The 13,985-nt window shown below is 30.8% G+C and overlaps 1 pseudogene; it reads right to left on the bottom strand.

Annotated features, from left to right (window-relative positions):
• Positions 1-1,073: 1,073 nt before the first annotated feature.
• Positions 1,074-2,186, bottom strand: LOC114168623 (cytosolic sulfotransferase 15 pseudogene; annotated as a pseudogene).
• Positions 2,187-13,985: the final 11,799 nt, after the last annotated feature.

Below are 13,985 nucleotides of genomic sequence, written 5' to 3'. Positions count from 1 at the left end.
TGACCGCCATGACTCTTATTGTTTCTATATATTTAATTATGAATAATGATGGAACCAATTTATGCAAGATCTTTTAATGCGCATTATCTTTATGTATTAAATCACATAATGTTATGACATCATATGAGTCAAGTGAGAGAATGTTAGAATGAATTAATTGACGAATTAATTCTATTAGTGATTCATTTGAAATATTATGATGGACTCAATTGTGATTTAATAAAATTTAAAGACTTATTGGTTATTATTATGAGTAGTGATAATAAAATAAAGATAAAGATAAAATAAAAATAATTTGATGGACGTTTGTTTATAAAAGGGATTGAGGTTATGTCTCTTAAGGTTTTTTAAATAGTAACCTATCACGAATGTGAGAAGAGAAAAGTAAGGCAAAGAGATAGATTAGGAAATGATGGTTGAAGAGTACACGAAAGAATACAAATTAAAGAACGCATATTCACGATATCTCCAATAGATCAAGATTAGTGCTTTATTATATTTTATCGTGTGAGAATCCTAACTTCCAAAGATCCTTAATTGTTTTACGTATCCTCCCTAAGAAATCCTCCCTAAGAAAATTCAACAAAAGAGATGTCTTGATGCTCAATTAATGATTTTTCTGTGAATTGCGTTTTTTTCCCAATTCTATGTATTAATAGAGTTTTTCTTTTTCTTTTTGACTATTCTTATATACTGGTTGGAACAATCTATTTACCCATTTAATTATATTTGTTTTTGCTGATAAAAGAACATGACTTGATCTTAGTCCTAGTTTAAAATGTTTTTAATTATGTATGATGTCCATTTCTTTCATCGTTCCACCTAGCCCTCTTCAATTTAAAATTATGATGTTATCTTCACATGGTTTCTGATTAATGTAAGAAGCTTTGTGTAAAATGATAAAAACTGGTCGAAACCCAAGTTAAAGGTATGCAATAAATAACGGAAAAGTGTTTTCTTCTCTTTTTATATTGGGACGATGTAAAAGAAGGTGTAACATTTAATAGTGAGCAAACTCTTAATACAAAACTAGAGTGGTGATTGAAAGGATAGTAAGAGACAGGACATTGGAAGTTAGATAAACATATTATTTATTCATCAAAAAGCATAAAAACACATCCTTATTCAGCAAAAGCAAAGATCCCAACATCAATGTTCCACACATAAAACATAACGCAGTCACATCTTTAATTAAAATCTAGGAATGCACTTTAAATGATAGACCTGATCCACTTAACTTTTCTTCAATGATTTTGGAAAGCTTTTCTACCATAGAAGGAGAAAAGTAATTTTTCCAATCTCCTATTTTACCCTTCCGAAAGAAGTTGTTCTTCTCTGCAATATTGTGTATATATCCTGATTTATTCACTTCCAAATCCTTCATCTTCTCAAATCTGCATAGATTGATTATGTTTTCAATCACTGCGGTGCTCTCTCCTTCTTGAGCGATAGGAGAGTCCAAAAACTCTACAATTCTTTTCACATGAAACACTGCATCCTCTTTAAGATCTTCATACTTTAAGAACAAAACCTTGTCTGGTTTAGTTATGCTCTCATTCCAATAACCTAACATATGACTCCACCATGGACCAAACCCAGCTATCCCATTGCAATACTTTTCAAACGCTTCCTCAAATGTTAATGCAGGTGAAAACACTGACTTTATTTTAGTAGAAAATTCCCATGCTGAAACAAAAGTATCAAATGGATTTCTGCATATATAAATGATCTTGCACTTGGACTCTGTCATTGTTTTAGGTAATGAAGAGAATTGTAAGTGAGTAGAAAAAAGTCTTGGCTCACTCATGTTGGAGAGGTTAAGAATTTGGTCATGCAAATCATGAGAGAAGATGAATTCAAGGGAAGACACAAGTTCATGAGGATTGGAAGAAAGTAATGGATGGTTCTCAAAAGAAGGAAAACGTTGATGGTTTAAAATGACAAAAGTAAGGGCTTTCAACCAGGTGGTACCTGATTTTGGAAAGCTGGCAACAAAAACATCACTGTCTTTTGCATGAAAATGTTTTTGAAAGTTGACCACTCCTTGAAAATAAAATGATGGACACCAAAAATCTTGAAATAGATGGAGATAGGGACCTGCACACAAACCCATCTCCTTGGGAAGGGAGAGCATTAGCTCATTAATCTCTTCATTTGCTTGTTTGTCACTTGCCAAAGCCATTGGAGTAGCTAGAATATGAAGTGACTTGTGAGTAGAATTGGATCAAGACATAGCTTATATAGTAGTGATCAGTAATCCAAGTTCATTAAATTAACCAAATAAATGTGTGTTTATGTTTAGACAAGTGCAGACAAGGATAAGCATGCAGTGGTGCAGACACTGCATTTTTTTTGGTAACACAAACATGCTTTAGTTTTTATATATTAAAGTTATCTGCATCCGAAGCTGATGGTCTGGGTTTGCGTAACCTACATGACATTGTTGTCACCAACAGTACATGTATAGTAGAAAAAAATATTAAAATAAAAATTAAGTTCTTTAATAGATCAAACGACGAAAATAATTTAAATATTATCATGAAATATTCTTAAAACATCAGATAAATTTAATAAAATTTGGTTAAAAAGACTAAATTCACACACTTTTAAAGATAATGGACTAGATTGGTCAAAAATTTTAAAGAAACACCAAAGTTTCAAAGAAAAACCAATTCTAAACTTCACTAAAATTTAAAGAACTAAAAACATATTTAACTTTTTTATATGTTAAAAAAAGAGAGGACTCACTTATGCTTTTTATAGTATCATACTCCAATCACCACAAAAAAAAATAGATATCAATTTGCCCTAATTCATTTCCTTTAACTTCTAAAGATGAACTTTGAGTAGCATTGACTTTCAAAAACTAATTATAAGTAATGTAGGCTAAACTAGTGATATTTTTTCATTAAATTTTAAATTCAATTTTAATTAAATAGTTTAGTAATTCATGCTAATATTGGTATTTTTAGAAAAGATAATAATTTCAAGGAATATAGGCTTAACTAGTGATATTTCTTCATTATTTAAATTTTAACTTAAGTTTTTATTTAAAGTGTTTTAGTATCTCGAATTTATAATCGTAGTCTTTTAAAATATAAAAATTTTAAATAAATATTCTTTCATTCACATACAAATCGAGGTGCAAAGAATGCCTGTGTGTTAGAATATTAGGCTTAGAGTATAGTTTAGAAATGTTGTCAAGTCAAAATATCATTAGAATCAATATAATCAAGTTAGAATCGAGGTTAATAGTTTAAGAATCAAAATGGCACAAAATATGTGCATATTTTAATAATAACTTACTTAACGGACAAAATAATCAATTAGAAAAATAATCCAATCAATTAGATAGTATATTAACTAAGAAATATCATTTTCTGTAAAATTAATCGATTAGAACAGTAATATAATTGATTATTCTAGAAAAATTTAGTATTTTTTGGAAAATAAAATTTAATCCATCACCTCATTAATGTAATCGATTAAATTTGTCAAAAACTGATTTTTACTTTAAAAATTCAAAATTCTGATTTCTAAATACACAATTCATTTTTACAAACACTGTGCAAGGTAGATTGAAGCCTCTTGGAACATTTCTTACGTGATTTCTGGAAAACGTAAACTAATAATTGATATTTTCAAGTTTTATTTTTTGTTTATTTTTATCTTTTATTATTATTTTATTATTATCTTTTTAGATATTTTAGATTTTATTTAAGTATTTGGTTTACATATTTAACATATACCGCAACAAATAGTGTAAATTGCAGATAAATGAAAATATTAAAGAAATTAATATCAACATAATTTGATTATCAAAATTATCGGTAAGAGGAGATATTGATAAAGTTGGTCACTCATATAAAAAATTAAGTACAAAGTTGTAGGACTAGTCCAATTTGAAAATCTATAAATAAGGAGCTTGACAGATGTCAAAAACAACAATCCTTCTAGGAAAGCAACACCATTTTGGGGACAACCCTCTTTTAGGGGAGAGAGGAAAAAATAATTCTTTTGGGGAGAATGATATTTGACCTAAAAAGGAAGAAAGTAGATGCACGTTCTTAACGCTGGAGGCATTCATCTTCATCATTATTCTAGTATTCAGAATGTTGAGGAGTAGTTAACTCCCTTATTCATAGGGTTTAGCGTAATGTATTCTTAATTCTTTGTGAATTTACCATTTTAATATAATTATTTTCCATAATCTCTTATGTTTTAGTCTTTTTTTAACTGTATAGTCTAGATATGTTGCACATGTGGGAGTACCTCCTATTCTAAAAGGTAGTTTGGGAAACCTGATTAAGATAGAACAACTAATGGATTTCAATGCTAGACATAGATGTGAACATTGGTCATTCAAAGCATCAAAATATTATTCATTAATGCGAACTTAATAGTAAAAATTGTTAGACATAGAGTTTTTATTATTCAAGTTTAGGCTTGTCTACGACAAAATCGAGGTTTGTTACAATTGAAGTGTATTCAAGTTTCTAGAGTATCATGTGTGCAGATATTGCTTAGGTAAATTCTTGTAATATTACTTTTGATATTCTAGCGAAAATCTCTAGCTAAGGTTTCTAGATTGAAACTGGATATAGATTCGTTAGAATTGAACCAGTATAAACTTCTGTGTTTTGTGTTCTTAATCTTTCCTTCATTATTCTTGATATTGTATATAAAGAATCCAAATCATAAACATCACATACACCATGTTAATAGTTTTAAATGTTTTTGAAAATCACTAACCAAATTCAGAAAGAAGGATTTTCGAACATAACCAATTCACTCCCCTCTTAGTTTTGAGGATATTGGTCATATTTGTTTTAACACTGCGAACTAAACTTTTTAGTTTGTGTTGAGCACTCGATCCAACAATCGATATAAGAGCTAAAAATATTTTTCCCAACATCATTAGAAGAGATACTTGAAGAGAAAGGTACTCGATACTCATGAAAGACCAATTACTATATTTGAAGGATAAGCTAGGATAGTTGATTGCCAAATTGAAATGAAGAAAAACTAGATGTACAAGTTGGATTTAAAGATCTTTAGGGAAAAATTCCTAAAGTTTGATATTTAAGAAGAAGATCTAAAGAGTTTAGTGGTGAGCATGAAGGGGTGTTTGAGGCAAAGAAGTTGGTGGAGCATGTGTCAAAGAGGATAGGGAAGCATGCAATACTAGTGAGGAAGGAGGTCGAGAATAAAAGAGAGGAACTTGAGAAGAAGGAGAAAGAGAAGGTAAGGAGAAAACCAAGAAAGACACCATTAGTGGAATCAATTGTTTCTTTTGGAGAAGAGGAACTTGCTACTCAGTGGTTAAAGATTACAAAAGGTGATTTGAAACTAAAATTCAAAACAATGTTATAGGTAGTGGAATTTTACAAGCAAGTCTAGAGAAAAGGAAACAAACTTTGCATAAGTGGCGCTCTTGAAACTTGAATAAGATGTTTCAAGATTGCAAGAACAGTTGCAAGTTGAGAAGAATCTGAGAGTTGCAAAAGAAGTGCAAGATAAGAATTGGCAACGTGCGATGGATGAAGATATTGGTGTCAAGTGGCAGGGGAATTGTTCAATCGCTTAAAAGAGCCTGACTTATTGACATGAACCTGGTTAATAACAAATCGACAACCAAGATAGTGAAGAACCCAATTAATTATTAAAGGAGCAAGCACATTGATATGCATTTACATTTCATCCAAGAACAAGTAAAGGAAGTGTTTTGGCAAAATATTGTGTCTTTTACTGAAGACAAATACGAAGAACCCTCTTGACCTGAAGTGAAGTAGAGAGCTTTCCGAATAAAATAGTTTTATCCCTTGGCCATGGGAGTTAGCATTTTATTTATAGGTAAACATAATTACAAATCGTTCTTATTCCCAAAATTCAAGGAATATTTCACTTACAAGGATAAAAACAAAAGAATATAAAGCTAATAACAAAAGATTACAAAGATAGTAACCACACATAAGTTATCCCTTTTCAATAATAAAATTTAAAGTAAATATAGGATGAATTTAGGCCCAATTCATGGGTCATAAACTTTAAGTCAACTTTTGGACATTTAATATCCTTCTTTGATTATCGGGTCGAGCCCTGAACGATCAAGACGGTACACAGCCCTCTAACATTGAGTCATTAGCTTATTGGGATGAAAGATTGTCATAAATCGTCTACAATCTTTTAGTATTGGGTCGGCCCTTTACTTTATCTCATATCATCTTTAGGTAAGTTTCTTTCTTTTTGCTAAATTGCACGCCCATCTCTAGCTTCCCAATAATTTGTGGAGTAATTAACTTTACTTTTTAGCCGAGCTAAGATAGTTTCTTTAAACGGGTGTTCCCACCCCTCAAGCAAGCTTTGAGTTTCTTTTGTCCTATTATCAAATGGGTAATTCATGAGTCATATGCATCAAAAGAAACAATACAAATGACAGGTATATATAAATGACAAGTTTATAACTTGAGATCAACAACTGTCATGAGCCCTTAGTAAATAAGGTATGAAAACTTACCTATCATATGCATGTGATGTTTATGAAACTATTATTAAACTATAAAATTGTAAAACTATTAAACTATAAAGCTATTAAACTATAAAACTATTAAATTATAAAGCTATTAAAGTATGATATTATTCATAAAAGTATTAAATTATTAATAAAACTATAAAACCATATAAAATTATATGTAGTGACAATTCAAGAAGGTGACATGACAAGATAATAACATTAACAGAAAAAATGGCTTTTAACATCTTTCTGAACTCCAACGTCATATCGGGTGACATTAAAATTGACGTCGGGACTAAATCTCGATGTCCCTTAATGTCGGTTGTAGGTAGGGATGGCAACGGGTCGGGTCGGGCACGGATAGTATGATACCCGTACCCGACCCGCTACAAAAAAATCCGCATGTTACCCGCCCGTTTACCCGCCGGGTATCCGCTTAAAAAATATCCGTGGATATTTTTCAAACCCGCGGGTACCCATGGATACCCGATACCCGCAAATATTTAAAATAATATGTATTTTATAAATTTTTTAATATAAAATTATAAAAATAAAATATAAATTAAATTATAATTATAATTATAATTAAATTTGACATAATAAAATATATTGTTACTTCTAATTTTAATTAAATTTAACTTAATAAAATATAAATTAAATTTTAATTTTAATTTTTTGCGGGTTACGGTTACCCGCGGGTACGGATAGTATGATATCCGTATTCGATCCGTTTATAAGCGGGTATTAAAATACCTGCTACCCGCTACCCGCGGGTAATAAATATCGGCGGGTAGTAACTATCCATCACGGATTTTATCCGCAGATATCCGCGGGCACGGGTATTTTTGTCATCCCTAGTTGTAGGGAACTCGACATCCCTTAAGCGACAGTGAATACATTCAGAAGCACTATGATAGGCTTCCGATAGTTCGAAATCCTTATTGGTTTACAACACCTAGAACCCTTATTGGTTCACATCACCGAAACAGGACACCCAAAAGTGGTGAAACTCCGTTGTCATTCCTTCTTCTTCGCCCTCTTCAATATCTCCCTTTTCTACTCAACAAAACCATCGCAAGCAAACAACGACTTCGCCTTCTGCTTTGGGTTCCCTCTACCACGCCCCCATGCGGTTCAGGTTGGATTTGGTTTCACAGAAACTAGACACTGCATTCCAAGTCATCGTCGTTGCTAGACGTCACCGCATCGGAGGAGGAGCTTCACAGCGAAATTTGGACAAAACAATCGGTGAAAAAGCTAAAATATATGAACCAAGGTAGTCAATCAACTTCCATTTGAGTTAAATGAAATAAAAAAACACCTTTCTTGGTGGTTGAAACTTCGCCTACGTTGTTGTGTGCTTATAGAAGAAGGAGTGCCAACGAACAGTGCAAAAAAAAGGGTTCATGTTTTTTTTTAAGTTGAATAAAGCAATTCGAAGTTGGATATTGGGGACCTGATGTTCTTGCACGTCGGATATTGAGGGCCCCGATGTTATTTAACGTCCAAGCGGGAATCGCTAACATCATTTGACTTCTAATTTCGAAGGCTAACATCATTCAACGTGCAATCTGCAACAGGCTGACTTCAATTTTGAACTCAACGTCTGGGGAAGGACTAGCCGACGTCAATTTCTGCCATCTTAATTACAAAACGCCATTAATCATTTTTAACATTGGATTTTTCGTGGTTAGACATGGAGTGAATGACGTTATAAGCTATTTTTGTGCTAGTGTAACCACCACCATCTATTTAAATGTCACATCACTAATTAATTTATGAGGGACGTAAAACATAATTTATTTTGTTGTTAGGTCTGGCTAACCAGTGAACATTGGTTAACGTATAATTAATGATATTTTATTTCATTACTTTTGTATTAAAAATTGAAATAATTAACTCCATTAATTAAAATAATATAAATTCATATAATAGATTTTATAAAGACAAAAGTACCCTTTGAAAATTCTAAATAATATCTCTCTGAACAAAATAAATATTTTAAAATTTTTAAGGTCTCTACTAAAAAGCAATAAATGTTTCTTGTGTTTCACTCAAAAATTTAGGTAATTAAATTTTTTATATTACTAACTTTATGTCTTTAAAATTAATAATTTCATAAATTAAAATATTTTATATTTTTTTAATATTGGAGATTTTGTTAAGTTAACATGAATATCGTAAAATTATCGAGAAGTTAGAAGACACGGTTAACATTCTTCTAATAATTATGATATTATTATTATTATTATTATTATTAATTATCAAGAACGTTAAATAATAATTTTTATAATTACTATTAATTTTTTTCAACAGTTTTAATGTTACAATTAATATTATTTTTATTGGAATTAAAAAAAAAAAGAGATGAGTTGTATTGTCTGTGAAAATAGATTTGAGAGTGAACTAGATATGTTTTTGGTTCAAGCTCTCATTTCGTCGTGTTAAATGTCTTCTACTTTATATATATACTCATACAACTAATATGTTTTGATGCTTTTTACTATGCTATTGAAAAAAATTAATAATAATAATAATTATTATTATTATTATATTAATGATAATATTATTATTATTATAAGCATCTTGATAATATTAATAACAATAATAATTACATTTTATTTTATTTTAAATTTTTAATTAAAATACTTTTTTATTCATCACATTAAATAAATTTTCAAACATTTAAAAATTATAAACAATATCTCTCACACAAAATAAACACTTTAAAATTTCTAAAAACTTTACTAACATCTAAGAAAAAAAATTTCTCTAATACTTGAAGAGTCTCTTAGTGAAAGCTTGAAACATTTAAAAGGTACCGTCTTTAATTTTCACAAAAAAAAAATATCTTTAAAATTTATAATCTTTTTCAAACTTTTTTGTGATGAAAATAATGTATTTTCATGTAAAAAAATCTCCCTTTCTTCATAATATCTTGTATCACTCCTTCAGATTATTACTTTTTATATTTAATTATATTTTAGTTTTTAGTAATATTCAAATTTAATTATTTAATTATTTTTTAACTTTTTATAAGTGTACATTAAATAAATTATTAATTAAAACTATATTATTTATGACTTTTTTTGTTAAATAAAATAAAATTATATTTATAATGGTTACATCAACATTTATTTAATATTACAATTAATTATAATTTTTGTAAAATTCAAAACATATTATTTAAGTTCCCCTAACCGGTTAGCATAACCATTTCTTTTTAACCCTTAGATTCATTACTCAATTTATTATGTTAAATTAATCCTTGAAAATAAACATATGAACCAATTAAATATGTGTGTATGCGTGCACATGCATGTTTTTGGTTTAAATAAGTGCAGAAAGTGATAAACATGCAGTGGGGCACACACTGATTTTTGGGTAACACAACTTTTATAGCTGTGATTAGTGTGGTCCAAGTTCATTAAATGAACCAAATAAATATGTATATATCTGTGCAACATGCATGTTTTGTATTTAGATTATTTCAGACAATCAGACAATGATAGGCATGCAGTGACACTGTTTTTTGGTAACACAAACCTGTTTTACTGTTTTCTTTTTTTTTACCACAAGCCTGTTTTAGTTTTGAAATATTAAAGTTATTGTATAGGCGAAGTTGTTGTGCATTGGCTCACACACTTTTTGTATTCTTTTTTTTTTTTAAACAGACCTGTTTTAGTTTTGAAATATGAAAGGTTGCATACGAAGTTGTTGGTCTGGGTTTGGTTAACCTAAGTGACTCTCTCCAACAGTATATGTATACTGAACAAAATATATACATATTTAAATTAAAATTATGTTCTCCAGCTACAATTGAGTTATTCTTTAAAATAGTTAAGTATGAAAATTTGAATTTATCAAAATGAGTGCACAGTACAAAAATCATTAACAGTAAATGATTATCTGTCTTTCAGTAATGGAGTATCTTAGGGTGATAATTTGTCGAAAAGGTGTTTAAATTTTGAACGAGGAAATATCTTAACCAATTTCTAGAATTTTTGTTTTTCACCTGTAAAAGAATTATAGTTTTTTACAATATGAAAAATTATTTTTTGACAATGTTCTCTTGATAAACTTTTGACAATATCAACTTAACAGCACTTCATTGGATAAAAAAACGAAAATGATTTTTCAACAATTTTTTTTGACTCGTTTTTTACAATGGTGGAGACAAAGAGAAGGAACGAAGTGCTGGAAAATGGTGGAAAGGAAGAACCATTGCAGACAGCGAGAGAGAGAGAGAGACAGAGAGAGAGAGAGAGAAGTGAAGCATTGCAGACAAGTGCTGGAAAGTGTGAAGCATTGCATCCGTGTGTGTGGGTAACCGGAGACAGCGGCTACCGGAAGTCATCGACAACAACCATTTCATCGTCCCCACCGTGGCATTGATCCGTTGTTTTGAGTCCATTACACCTCTTTCCCTCTGCGTATTCGTCGAAAGGTGTTCCTCCAAAACCCTTATTTTGTTTGTTTAATTTTTCCATCATCCAATCTCCATTCAGTGAAGTGGGTGGCTGTTCACTTGCCAAATACGAAAATACTGAAGTCATACGTAACTGGGGAGTAAAGCATTAAAATGTGGGGAATAACGTTGGAAATTATGTTTCGAGGTTGCAGATCTTTCTAAAAATAATTTAAATGTGCTATTGGGTACACACAATTCACTAACTTAAAAAAAATTTCCATCATCCAATTTTCATTCACTGATGTGGTTGCTCTCTTACTTGACAATTGCCAAAATATTCAACTCATATGTAAGTGGGGAGTAAAGCATTAATATGTGGGAAGTTACGTTCAACATTGTGTTTCAAGGTTACAGATATTCTTAAAAGTAATTTAAAGATCATTTTGGGATCACATCATTCACTCACTTAAAAAAATTTCCCATCATCCAATCTCCATTAAGTGAAGTGGGTGGTTGTCTTACTTGCCAATTGCAAAAATATTGAAGTCATACGTAACTGAGGAGTAAAGCATTAAAATGTGGGGAGTAACATTAAACATTACGTTTCGAGGTTGCATATTTTTTTAAAAATAATTTAAATATGCTATTGGATTCAAACAATTCAGTGACTTAAAAAAATTTCATCATCCAATTTCCATTCACTGACGTGGATGCTTTCTTAATTGATAATTGTCAAAATACTAACGTCATACGTAAGTGGGGAGTAAAACATTAATATGTGGGGAGATAAGTTGAACATTATGTTTCGAGGTTACAGATTTTTTTAAAAGTAATTTAAATATCGTATTGGGATGACATCATTCACTAACATAAAAATATTTTCCATCATCCAATTTCCATTCACTTAAGTGGGTGGGTGGTTGTTTAACTTGACAATTGCCAAAATACTCAACTCATATGTAAGTGGGAAGTAAAGCATTAATATGTGGGGAGTTAATTTGAACATTATGTTTCGAGGTTACAGATATTTTTAAAAGTAATTTAAATATCGTATTGGGATGACATTATTCACTAACTTAAAAATATTTTCCATCATCCAATTTTCATTCACTCAAGTGGGTGGGTGGTTGTCTAACTTGACAATTGCCGAAATACTCAACTCATATGTAAGTGGGGAGTAAAGCGTTACTATGTGGGTAGTTCAATTGGACATTATCTTACTAGGTTGCAGGGTTTTTTAAAACTAATTTAAATATCGTATTTTCAGTCACTTAAAAAAAATTTCCATTCACTGACGTCGGTGCTTTCTTACTTGACAATTGTCAAAATACTCAACTCATATGTAAGTGAGGAGTAAAGCATTAATATGTGGGGAGTTATGTTGAAGATTATGTTTCTAGGTTACATTTTTTTTAAAGTAATTTAAATATCGTATTGGGATCACATCATTCACACACTTATAAAAATTTCCCGTCATCCAATTTCCATTCACTCAAGTGGGTGGGTGGTTGTCTTGACAATTGCCAAAATAGTCAAGTCAAACGTTAGTAGGGAGTAAACCATTACTTTGTGGGGAGTTTAGTTGGACATTATGTTTCGAGGTTGCAGATTTTTTTAAAATTAATTTAAAATCGTATTGGGTTCACATTATTCATTCACTTAAAAAAAATGTTCCATCATCCAATTTTCATTCAATGACGTCAGTGCTTTCTTACTTGACAATTAACAAAATACTCAATTTATACGTAAGTGGGGAGTGATGTTTGTTCTTATGTTTCGAGGTTGCGGACTTTTTTAATAGTAATTTAAATATCGTATTTGGGTTCATCCAATTTACATTATTCACTCGTTTAAAAATATTTTCCATCATCCAATTTTCATTCACTGAAGTGGATGGTTGGTTGTCTTGATAATTGCCAAAATACTTCAGTCATACGTAAGTGAGGAGTGACGCATCAATATGTGCGGAGTGATATTGGTTATTATGTTTCTAGGTTGAAGATTTTTTTAAGAGTAATTTAAATATCATATTTGGGTTCACATTATTCACTCGCTTAAAAATATTTTCCATCATCCAATTTCATTTCACTGACGTGGGTGCTTTCTTAATTGACAATTGCCAAAATACTCAAGTCAACCCGTAAGTGGGGAGTCAACCACTAATATGTGGGGAGCAGTGCTGCAAATTCCTAATTGCACTTGCAGGTGGTTAAAAAATTAAAATATCGTAACACACATTGTTCTACATACAATTTCAATAATCGAAAAACTGCATATCAACCATAGTCCGTGTGTGCTTATGTTGCTTAAAAATTCTAAAAATCCTCAACTCATTTGTAAGTGGGGAGTGAACAATTATTATGTGGGGAGTAGTGTTGTAAATTCTGGACTGCAATTGCATCTTTTAAAAAGATTTCAATATGGTTTTGTGATCACACAATGCATTCACTTACACACATTGTACATCATACAATTTCCATAACCTGAACAATGTATATTGACTTACGTTGGTGCTTTTGGTCCTTCAAAAATATAAATTAAGTCAAAGCTTAAATAAGTGGGGACTAAAGCGTTAAAATCTAGGGAGTATTGTTGCAATTTTTACACTGCAATTGCAGATTTATAAAAATTGTCAGCATATAAATGAACAACAGAGTTCCAAATTAATATTCAGCCAAACTTCAACAACAACTATGTCGTTCATGTGGGGACCTATTACAAAAACTCAGGGGATTCTTCCCCACCAAATCAGTTTTGCAAACTTCCATAAAAAACGAAAAAAAAAAAAAATTCCCACCAAAGGTAACAACTTTACAAAAAAAAAAATCATTCATCATCATTGAAGACGCTATGGAAATCTGTAATGGAAGCACAACAAACTTACAATGCAACGGTGTGGATGATGAAATCCTTCCCGTCGATGACTACAGTTCGTCGTAGTCTCCGCAAACCCACACAAACCGCTGGAAAAGCACACCGAACTCATAATGCAACGGTCTGGATGAATAATATTGAATGAGAATAATGAAAGTGGCCTCCAGTGTGGACTATCAAATAGTT

This window comes from Vigna unguiculata, chromosome 11 (assembly GCF_037176805.1).
Source record: "Vigna unguiculata cultivar grain cowpea cultivar isolate G323 ecotype 2 chromosome 11, ASM3717680v1, whole genome shotgun sequence".
NCBI lineage: Eukaryota > Viridiplantae > Streptophyta > Magnoliopsida > Fabales > Fabaceae > Vigna > Vigna unguiculata.
This window is presented reverse-complemented; position numbering and strand designations above follow the sequence as displayed.